Below are 11,829 nucleotides of genomic sequence, written 5' to 3'. Positions count from 1 at the left end.
TGGGCTGGATACATGCAATGAATGCTTGTGTTGCTGCAGAGAGTCTCCCCCTTTGGGGTCTTTTTGTGTGGGTCGGAAGGGGGCAGAAATTCCGACTTGGGGTCTGCTTTAGCCTCCTGGTGTGGGGCTTTGGATGAAGGCTGGAGGGAAGCGTCACTGGTGGCGAAAAACCGGAGGGCCTCGTTCCAGTGGGACTGCATCATGGCCTGGAACTGGCTGACCATCTCAGCCCGCTGAGCCTCCAGTTGCTGGTATTTGGCCTAGCACCCCCGCAGGTCTTCCCTCTGCTTGGAAAGCCTATGCTCGTAGTCCTCAGTGAGGTGCTTCTGCTGAGCCTCCTTCTCGGTCAGATCCAATTTGAACTGAGCTGTTTTGCCAACTCTTTCTCATGGTGGCTGCTTAGCGTCAACAACTGCTTCCTGTTGGGGCCCTAAGGAGCCCGGACGGGGAGGCAAGGAGTGGCTGGGAGGGGAGGGGCGAGTAGAGACCAGCAAGGCGCTCCTCGATGTGAGTGACATCGAGCTGACCATGCCCACCCAGTCACATGACCACCTAGCCACGCCCACCCAGCCGGTCATTAGGGAGATCGTATTAGTGGTCCATGGGATTTAAAATTATGAATTTAGGGGTCCCTGAGGTCCGAAAGGTTGATGACCCCTGCTCCAAATGATATTAAACTACAGCTCCCAGCATTCATGCTACCTGAATCTAGAGGGCCTATGCGGAATGAGAAGCCCTCGGCCACCACCATTGCTCTGCGTTTTGCCCTCCCTTCTTTCACTCATCCACCCAGCTCGCCCTCCGGTAGGAAGCCCCCTGATCACCACCGTTGCTCCATGCTCTGCCCACCTGCTCGCTTGCCCACCCACCAGTGGTGGGTTGCTCCCGGTTTGGTCCGGTTCTTGCGAACCGGTAGTAATGGCGACGGGAGGCTCCGCCCACCCGCCCGAATGTCATCACTGACGATCTGCACATGCGCAGAAGCGCGCACGCGTGCTCCCGTTGCGAACCGATAGTAAAGGTAAGTGGAACCCACCCCTGCCACCCACCCACTCAGCTTTCCCTCCAGCTGACCACAGTGAGTTTTCCCCATGGCCAATTGGCCATGTTGAGTTGTCCTACGGTGACTTGGCAGTGGCAAGCTAACCACAGTGACCTGGCCATGCCAAGTTGTCCCATTCTGAGGTTCATGGTTTCTAGGTCAATGGATTTATGAACACGTTCTCACTCCAGAACATGTAATTTGCATACGACTTTATTTCCCTTGTTCCTCACAAAATATCCATCATTAATTCCTCCCCAAATGTTCATTGTTAACAGCTACTTTTGTTCCTCTTCTTGTTTGAAACTTAGGAAGCAAAAATCCATGGGTGGTTCCACAAATTACCCAAAGGTTCTGAAACTACCTTCTGTCCACTTCTGGTGTATTACTGAACTGCATTATAATAAGTGCCTTCAAAATTAAAGCGTTAATTGTCAACAGATGTTTTTAGTAAGATATCAGGAAGTCATAGAAATGAAATTGCTCTAAATTCCAAATGGAGGCATTATTAGCCATTAATAGTCTTTTTTCTTCATTAGGCATGATGTCATATAATTTGATGCAAGATTTGCTCTGTTTCCTACAATATCTTCGGTTCCTGTGGAATTGTAGTCCATACTGCAGTCCATATTTCCATGACTTATTTCGCCAAGATGGCTTCCTGCCTATCACTGTAAGAAATAATACACAAATGTACTAAGCGTAAAGCATGTTAAAGATAATGTTTCATAACATAATGTTGTATTGTGGAGTCTTTGGTGCTCTCTGAGCTTGGCTGTTTTCTTACAGATGTTTCATTACTCAACCATGTTGTATTCTCATTTCTATTCTAATTATCCAACTAAGTTGTATTCTCTGAAAATCTATTTGGTTCTAAAAACAAATTAACCAAGAGGCATAACCTGACTTCCATTATCTTTGGATGCTCAGTGGATCATATGAATAAATCTTGCTCCTGCTTGCCTCATTTACCATAGAACATGTTTTCTTCAATCTATTCAGTTCATTTTTAATAACATAGAAAATATTTTACTGGAAAATGGTTGAAACATATGGAGAAGCGAGAGGGGCATCCATCTCAATTAGAATCCTGGTGTTCTTGTATTTTATGGTCCCATTTCCTAAGATCCAGGGAATTTCCAAATATCTAGCTCATTCTATTTCCAAGATTTGGAAGAGAAAAACGATTAGTTATTAGATGCCCTTTTTGCTAAAACTGTCTTATTTCCACAGGAATGGAGGCTGTTTCTGGAGGAAGAGAAGGAGGACGAGTCTGCCCATCCACACATCTCTTTGTCTTATAAATTCGGCACAGGCTCTTTGGAAACTATCGAGCTAAGCATCTTGAAATCATGGAATCCTGTATGAACTACTCCATCTACAACTGACTTGTCCCATCCAGGCCCCATTGATAACTCTGCACTGAGGAGAAGGCAATCACTATTGGATCTAGAGGACTTAGAGCAGTGGTGAAATCCAAATTTTTTTACTACCGGTTCTGTGGGCATGGCTTGGTGGGCGTGGCAGGGGAAAGATACTGCAAAATCCCCATTCCCTCTCCACTCCTGGGGGAAGGATATTGCAAAATCTCCATTCCCACCCCACTCTGGGACCAGCCAGAGGCGGTATTTGCCAGTTCTCCGGACTGCTCAAAATATCCACTACCAGTTCTCCAGAACCTGCTGGATTTCACCCCTGACTTAGAGGGATCTTGGTGTCCCAGTGGATCATCACTTAAGTATGAGTCAGCTGTGTGCTGCAGTTGCCAAAAAAGCCAATGAAGTCCTACCCTGCATCAACAGAGGGCTAGCATCAAGATCATGGGAAGTGATAGTACCACTCTATACTATACTAGTGAGGCCACACCTGGAACACTCCATCCATCTGGTCACAACCATGAAAAGAAGATGTTGAGACCCTATAAAGAGTGCTCTCTAGCAACAAAGATGATAAGGGGTTTGGAAGCTAACTCACAAAATTAACAGCTAAGGCACCTAGGTATGTTTAGCCTAACAAAGAGATGGATTAGGGGGTAAAATTATTATTATTATTATTATTACATGTATTTATATGCCGCCATTCTCCCGAAGGACCCAGGGCGGCGAACACAAGTTAAGAAACAAGTACAATAAAATCCCATTTTAAACTAAATAACTAATTAATAGTAAATAAAAAAAAAATCAGAATCAGGATCAGCTTATTTGTTTGAACAGCCAAGTCTTCAGGTCCTGACGGAAGGAACGGAGATCAGGAGCCGTCCGGAGCTCGGTAGGTAATTCATTCCAGAGGGTGGGAGCACCCACAGAGAACGCCCTACCCCTGGGTATAGCAAGACGGCATTGGTTCGCCGTCGGAACCCTGAGGAGAGCAGCCCTATGTGAGCGAACAGGACGGTGAGAGGCAGGCAGGAGAAGGTCCTGCAAATATCCCAGACCTAAGTCATGTAGGGCTTTATAGGTGAGGACTAGCACCTTGAAGCGGACCCAGAGAACCACTGGTAACCAGTGCAGCTCACGCAGGAGGGGTGTTATATGGGAGTAATGAGGGGCTTCCGTAACAACCCGTGCAGCTGCATTCTGGATCAGCTGGAGTCTCCGGGTGCATCTCAGGGGCAGGCCCATGTAGAGGGAATTGCAGTAATCCAAGCGGGAAGTAACCAGGGCATGAGTGACTGTGCGAATGTCATCTCGGTCCAGGAAAGGGCGCAACTGGCGCACCAGGCGAACCTGTGCGAAGGCCCCCCCTGGTCACGGCCGTTAGATGGTCTTCTAGGGACAGCCGAGCATCCAGGAGGACACCCAAGTTGCGAGCCCTATCAACGGGGGCACGTTTTTCCCCATCCATCAAAAGTGATGGGGCCTCTGAAACCCGAGATGCCGGCATCCACAGCCACTCAATCTTGGAGGAGTAACATGATAGCTGTCTTCCAATACTTGGAAGAAGCAGGGGGGTTGATTTATTCTCCATAGCACCTGAGGGCAGGACAAGAAGCAATGGGTGGAAGTTTATCAAGGGAGATCCACTCTAGAACTAAGGAGAGATTTCCTGACAGTGAGAACAATCAATCAGTGGAACAGCTTGCCTCCAGAAGTTATGGGTCCTCCATCACTGGAGTTTTCAGAAAAGATTTGACAACCAGTTGTCTAGGACAGTGGTGGGTTTCCAAAAAATTTACTACCAGTTCTGTGAGCGTGGCTTGGTGGTCGTGGCATGGCTTGGTGGGTGTGGCAGGGGAGGGATACTGTAAAATCTCCACTCCCACTCCAGTCCAGGGGAAGGTTACTGCAAAATCCCCATTTCCTCCCAATCAGCTGGGACTTGGGAGGCAAAGAAGAGATGGAGGCGGGCCCAGTCAGAATTTACTACCGGTTCTCTGAACTACTCAAGATTTCGGCTACCGGTTCTCCATGTTTCTATGGTTCTAAGCACACTAAGCACACACACCTATCCATGGCATAGGACCCGGGTACCTTCAGGACCGACTTCTGCCACCAATAGCCTCCCACCGGCCAGTTCGCTCCCACAGAGAGGGTCTCCTCAGGGTGCCATCAACCAAGTTATGTCGGCTGGTGACACCCAGGGGGAGGGCCTTCTCTGTGGGAGCCCCAGCCCTGTGGAATGAACTGCCCCCGGAAATGCGTAAAATCTCCGACCTCCGGGTATTTCGCTGCGCACTGAAGACCCTGTTGTTCTTCCAGGCCGGGCTATCAACATAATAATTTTAAATTGGGGTATTTGAAATTTCTGGGGTTTTAAATTGAGCCGAATTTATTTAATAATTTTTAATTTTTAATTGATGTTTGTCTTGTGTTTTTAAATAGGCTGTACACTGCCCTGAGTCCTTCGGGAGAAGGGCGGTATAGAAATAAAATTATACTTATAATTAATATGCAGCCCCAATCAACTTTTGTTCCATCCCAATGCATTATCTTTGGTTTGAACAGAGAACAAATCAATATGTCTTACCCACGAGAGCCTTTTAGATACCTGTCGACCTCTACTTGATCAACCTTCTCTTTGGTACCTTAAACGGGCTCATCCCTTTAACCATTCTTCACAGGGCTGAGTTTCTACATCTCTTTGCTCCCTGGTAAACCTGCTCTAACTTCTCCATACGGCCTGTTTGGTATCCAGAAACATTTGTTCTCGATGATGCAGGGAAAGAGTAGATTTCTGAGGGAAAAAGCAGCAGAGAAATACTCAAAGGATGGCTTCATAAAATAGTCATCCAGAAAAGTTCTCAAACTTTCTTGGAGAGCCCTGTGATTGCATTCAGCTAAATATCACAAACCTGCCCCCCCCCACCCATTTTTCCTTGGAAATTTTCAGAATATGAGACAGGACACACACAGAGACATATAATATGCTACAAAAAAAGAAAAAAATCCTTTAAAAACCCAAATAGAATCTTCTACTGCTGGGTGTGACCATTTCTTAATGTTATTCAAATTATTAGCATGTTTTATGCACATATTAAATAAACTGCTTTATTCGGACATGTTTTAACTAAATTCATTTTTCAGCAAACCTCCATAATGTAAGGTTTATTAGAGTGGCTTGGCTTAAACCTTTGATATGTCAAAGAGGATTTGATAATTCTACCTTTATAATACGTAGGAAAACAAAGGTCAAATGGTTACTTCTTTTGAATTCCATACTGTAATTTTAATCTCCAAATACTTTTTTCCAAAGAGAGCAAACCAGGTAGACAGGGGGGAAAACCAAGCTAATAGGGGAAAATCTTACCAATGTTTTTTTTTTTTTAATTTGATTTATATGCCGCCCTTCTCCGGAGACTCAGGGCAGCTTACAATGCGCTAAGCAATAGCCTTCATCCTTTTGTATATTTATACAAAGTCAGCTTATTGCCCCCACGAACTGGGTCCTCAATTTACCTACCTTAGAAAGGATGGAAGGCTGAGTCAACCTTGAGCCTGGCGAGATTCGAACCTGCAGTAATTGCAGGCAGCTGGTCTTAATAACAGGGTGCTTTAGACCACTGTACTACCAAGGCTCTTTTAAAGCCAGCCTCAGAATAGAAGGAAATATTATTTTTTTCTCCTCTAGGCAAGCTGCTTTAACACTGTACGATTGTGATATCCTATTGAATGCACATTATCCCAAGTACTGACAAATTTACACATGCTTACGGTTCTGTTCATATAAAATTACGATTATTATGCCCATTAGCATATGAACCAAAAGATCATCAAAAAAGATCATCAAAAAAGATCATCAAACATCTGAAGAAACAGATGTTTGCCAGGCTACAAATTTCGTGGCATAATCAGTTCAAGTCCAATTTAAAGGTAACCCGCGTGAAAAAAAAGCATATTTTTTTCCCATTGTTTTGTCTTCCTTGTCAAATATATTCTCAATGGATTGTAACTGCATCATATTTCTATTGTAACTGTACAAATTGCAGGTTGCCTGTAATCCTAGGAATGATCATATGGTATTTATATACTCTTTAAAAGAAGGGAAGCTTATAAATAAAATGAATCTTTCCCTGTAATGTTAGAAAAATATTCCCAATCCGGTTCCGTGCTTACCGTAACCCTCAGCCTATAATATTACGTTATTCAGCATGGTTGAGAAAGCACTAAACAGGGTTAATCACTGGCCCAGTTGTATATACAAGGATTCCTAACACATAGCATTTAATCTCCTTTGAGGCAACGTACTTCATAGCAACAAACATGAATCCTCAACTGAAGTTGTGATCGCTCTCTAAAAAAATGTATGTTTTTAGCTGTTTGGTGCTGATAGCAATAGCACTTAGACTTATATACCGCTTCACAGGGCTTTTACAGCCCTCTCTAAGCGGTTTACAGAGTCAGCATCTTGCCCCCCCAACAATCTGGGTCCTCATTTTACCCACCTCAGAAAGATGGAAGGCTGAGTCAACCTTGAGCCTGGTGAGATTTGAACTGCCAAATTGCAGGCAGCCATCAGTCAGCAGAAGTAGCCTGCAAATTGTTTGGGGCAATATGCTGACTCTGTAAACCGCTTAGAGAGGGCTGTAAAGCAGTATATAAGTCTAAGCGCTATTGCTATAGCTACTGGATTAAGTTGGGGTGGCATTACTAGAAACTTATTTCGAGGCCTAATTCATGTATACATCAGTGGTGGGTTTCAAAATTTTTTTACTACTGGTTCTGTGGGTGTGGCATGGCATGGCTTGGTGGGTGTGGCTTGGTGGGCGTGGCATGGGAAGGCTACTGTAAAATCTCCATTCCCTCCCCACTCCAGGGGAAGGATACTGCAAAATCCCCATTTCCTCCTGATCAGCTGGGACTTGGGAGGCAGAGAATAGATGAGGGCGGGGCCAGTCAGAATTTTTACTACTGGTTCTCCGAACTACTCAAAATTTCCGCTACCGGTTCTCCAGAACTGGTCAGAACCTGCTGAAAACCCACCTCTGGTATACATGTGTTATGCCTGTGACAACAAAATAATTTTTCTCTTCCCACTCCTATTGGCCACCTGGCCTCTTTCCCCATAGAAAAATTACTCAGCCTTGCAAACTCATATGTGCTGAGCCAATTGAGGGGGAATCACACAGGTATGCTAAACTTTCCCAGCCAACAGGTTGTGCAGAGAAAGCTGGAACTGTGTGAAAACGCCGTTTCTCTCTGCCTGGTTATGTTGGCACAGTGACCTTGTGATCATCCAGTTTCATGAAGCGAATGCGCCCCAAATCGTAACCCTCCCTCCCGTTTGTTTTCAGTCATTCCCATGCTTGCAGTTATCCTCATTTAAGAAGCTCCGGTTTTAAGGCAGGAGAAATAACAATAGCATTGTGGATAATGTTGTCTCGAGATCAGTTTGTGCCGGATAATATTTGCATAAGTCAGGTAGGGTTTAAAGACAGCAGGATACTGTTGGATATCGGCGGTTTGCAAAACCAGCTATGCAAATATAGTTAGGTCCTGTCAACAGTTAAATGAGGGCCAGTAACGGGTAAGTCTTTGTTTAACCTTTCTTTTCTTGGCATAGTTTCTGTTAAGATGTCACCTGTGGCATTGTGCTCCAAAACAAATAGATTTGTGTTCATCTGTTGCATTTCTGCGATACGTTTCAGCTGCAGTAAAATTATTACAAATGCAGTTCTTTATTATTTATTGGGTGGGATAAAAACCTTACGTTGCGAGTGGGAAAATAAAAGGATTGTCTTTCTTACTGCCTATTCTGAGATCGATTAATCTCCAAAAAATGAGAGAGAGAGGGGGGAGGGAGGAGGGAGGGAGGGGGGAGAGAGAGACAGAGGGAGGGAGAGTCAGAGGGAGGGAGGGAGAGAGAGACAGAGGGAAGGAGGAAGAGACAGAGGGAGGGAGGGAGGGAGGGAGGGAGAGACAGAGGGAGGGAGGGAGAGACAGGGAAGTAGGGAGAGAGAGACAAAGGGAGGGAGAGACGGAGGGAGGGAGGGAGAAACAGAGGGAGGGAGGAAGAGACAGAGGGAGGAAGAGATAGGGAGGGAGAGACGGAGGGAGAGAGAGACAGAGGGAGGGAGAGACAGAGGGAGGGAGGGAGAGACAGAGGGAGGGAGGGAGAGACAGGGAGGGAGAGACAGGGAGGGAGAGATGGAGGGAGAGAGAGACAGAGGGAAGGAGAGACAGAGGGAGGGAGAGAGAGACGGAGGGAGGGAGAGAGAGAGAGGGAGGGAGGGAGAGACAGAAGGAGGGAGAGACAGAGGGAAGGAGAGACAGAGGGAGGGAGAGAGAGACGGAGGGAGGGAGAGAGAGAGAGGGAGGGAGGGAGAGACAGAAGGAGGGAGAGACAGAGGGAAGGAGAGACAGAGGGAGGGAGGGAGAGACAGAGGGAGGGAGAGACGGAGGGAGGGAGGGAGAGACAGAAGGAGGGAGAGACAGAGGGAAGGAGAGACAGAGGGAGGGAGGGAGAGACAGAGGGAGGGAGAGACGGAGGGAGGGAGGGAGAGACAGAAGGAGGGAGAGACAGAGGGAAGGAGAGACAGAGGGAGGGAGGGAGAGACAGAGGGAGGGAGAGACGGAGGGAGGGAGAGAGAGACAGAGGGAGGGAGGGAGGGAGAGACAGAAGGAGGGAGGGAGGGAGAGACAGGGAGGGAGGGAGAGACAGAGGGAGGGAGGGAGGGAGAGACAGAAGGAGGGAGGGAGGGAGAGACAGAGGGAGGGAGGGAGGGAGAGACAGAGGGAGGGAGAGACGGAGGGAGGGAGAGAGAGACAGAGGGAGGGAGGGAGGGAGAGACAGAAGGAGGGAGGGAGGGAGAGACAGGGAGGGAGGGAGAGACAGAGGGAGGGAGGGAGGGAGAGACAGAAGGAGGGAGAGACAGAGGGAAGGAGAGACAGAGGGAGGGAGGGAGAGACAGAGGGAGGGAGAGACGAAGGGAGGGAGGGAGAGACAGAGGGAGGGAGAGACGGAGGGAGGGAGAGAGAGACAGAGGGAGGGAGGGAGAGAGAGACAGAGGGAGGGAGGGAGGGAGAGACAGGGAGGGAGGGAGAGACAGAGGGAGGGAGGGAGGGAGAGAAAGAAAGATTACACCCCCACACACCTATATTTATGTTTGTATGTATAATGTGTTTTATTAATGTTGCACATCAGTGATTGCATGACCTCTGTAGATGCCGTAGGCTAAATAACTAAAACAAATAAAAGCATGCCAGAAATCAAAACCTCCTTTTAAAAGGAAGGCTCCCCGGATAGAAAATTTGCTCTGCGTTTAAGTGACTCCTCCAGCAAACAAAAAAGCCACTCATTTTCACTGTTGTAAGCCGAGGACTACCTGTATTAAATTATTACTTATTTTTAAACTCCCACATCACTCTGGCATCCCTAAACAGCGTGTCCTGTTAGGAATGGTTTTTTTTTTCCGTCTGTCTGTCTGTCTGTCTTCTGCCTTCCTTCCTGCTGATGCCAAAGCCATCTTAAATGATTTTAAATTCGTTTGTCTTTTTAAATTTTGGGCCAAATTGAGATATTTCCTTTTAATCTGTTCTTAATCTATGTATGATGTATTTATGTGTTTTTACTTGGCTGTACACACCGCCCTGAGTCCCTAGGGAGAAGGGCGGTATATAAATCTAAAGTAAAATAAAAAAATAAAATAAAAAAATCTTCATCCAAGTACTAACCATCCTTTTGTTTGCCAGATCAGGCAAGATTGCTTCAGTGCTGCCCCCTGCTGGGGCAAAAAAAAATCACATTTTATTTATTTAATTTTATTTTATGTACTCTACAGCCCCTCTAAATCAATATTCTGCCTTGCTTCATTTTCTTTCCTATGGAAACAAACTGTCCATTTTCTATTTGACCTAAGGACTGTGGGGGGAAAACCCCCCATAAATTCTAAACAATTTCTGCATTTCCTTGAAAATGGGATCTTGCGTATCTCAATCCTCTTCCATGGTCTATAAAATTGGCTTCAAAGCAGTGGTGAAATCCAATTTTTTTTACTACCGGTTCTGTGAGAGTGGCTTGGTGGGCATGGCAGGGGAAGGATACTGCAAAATCCCCACTCCCTCCCCACTCCTGGGGGAAGGATATTGCAAAATCCCCATTCCCTCCCCACTCCTGGGGGAAGGATATTGCAAAATCCCCATTCCCTTCCCACTCCTGGGGGAAGGATATTGCAAAATCTCCTTTCCCACCCCACTCCTGGGGGAAGGATATTGCAAAATCCCCATTCCCTCCCCACTCCTGGGGGAAGGATATTGCAAAATCCCCATTCCCTCCCCGCTCCTGGGGGAAGGATATTGCAAAATCTCCATTCCCTCCCCACTCCTAGGGGAAGGATACTGCAAAATCTCCTTTCCCACCCCGCTCCTGGGGGAAGGATATTGCAAAATCCCCATTCCCTTCCCACTCCTGGGGGAAGGATATTGCAAAATCTCCTTTCCCACCCCGCTCCTGGGGGAAGGCTATTGCAAAATCCCCATTCCCTCCCCACTCCTGGGGGAAGGATATTGCAAAATCCCCATTCCCTCCCCGCTCCTGGGGGAAGGATATTGCAAAATCTCCATTCCCTCCCCACTCCTGGGAGAAGGATATCACAAAATCCCCATTCCCTCCCCGCTCCTGGGGGAAGGATATTGCAAAATCTCCACTCCCACCCCACTCTGGGGCCAGCCAGAAGTGGTATTTGCCGGTTCTCTGAACTGCTCAAAATTTCCGCTACCTGTTCGCCAGAACCTGTCAGAACCTGCTGGATTTCACCCCTGCTTCAAACTTCTGATAATTAAAGAACTGAATCTATGGGTCGACTTACCATACCAAGCATGTCAGGGTGATGTGGAAGTTAACAGATAATTTAATACAGGTAGTCCTTGACTTACAACAGTTGGTTTAGTGACCGCTGAAAGCTACAACAACATTGAAAAAAGTGACATTACTATTTTTCACGCTTACGATCATTGCGGCATTCCCATGGTCACGTGATTAAAATTCAGAGGCATGGCAACTGGCTCATATTTATGACTGGTTGCTGTATCCCAAGTTGTAGTGAATTTTAGGACATCCTTAGACCTTCAGCTTTGGAAAAAAATAGGTGATGAAGAATCAGAAACTGTTTCCTCTCCTTAAAACACTGGTGGTTCGTTTAAATTTACACATTATATGGGTGTAATCAATGAGTCCAGATCCCAGATCAAATTTGCAAAAATCTCCACTTAAAATCCATATATCTGCAACATTCGTATCAATTTTGATCAAGCTTTGAGGAGCCTGAGTGGCGTAGGAGGCTAATGCCTTCCACTAAGGCAGTATTTAACATCCAGCTGCCTGCAATTACTGCGAGTTCAATTCTCACCAGT

At 46.4% G+C, this 11,829-nt stretch overlaps 1 long non-coding RNA gene across 1 annotated transcript in view; it reads right to left on the bottom strand.

Annotated features, from left to right (window-relative positions):
- Positions 1 to 1,239: 1,239 nt before the first annotated feature.
- The window catches only part of LOC148112713 (uncharacterized), a 41,822-nt gene continuing 31,232 nt past the window's right edge, over positions 1,240 to 11,829 (bottom strand). The window contains exon 2 of the long non-coding RNA XR_015729068.1: positions 1,240 to 1,713. This is a non-coding gene — a long non-coding RNA (uncharacterized LOC148112713). The remainder of the gene's footprint in view (positions 1,714 to 11,829) is intronic.

Source organism: Pantherophis guttatus, chromosome 8 (assembly GCF_059756535.1).
Source record: "Pantherophis guttatus breed Tessera chromosome 8, ASM5975653v1, whole genome shotgun sequence".
Taxonomy (NCBI): domain Eukaryota; kingdom Metazoa; phylum Chordata; class Lepidosauria; order Squamata; family Colubridae; genus Pantherophis; species Pantherophis guttatus.
This window is presented reverse-complemented; position numbering and strand designations above follow the sequence as displayed.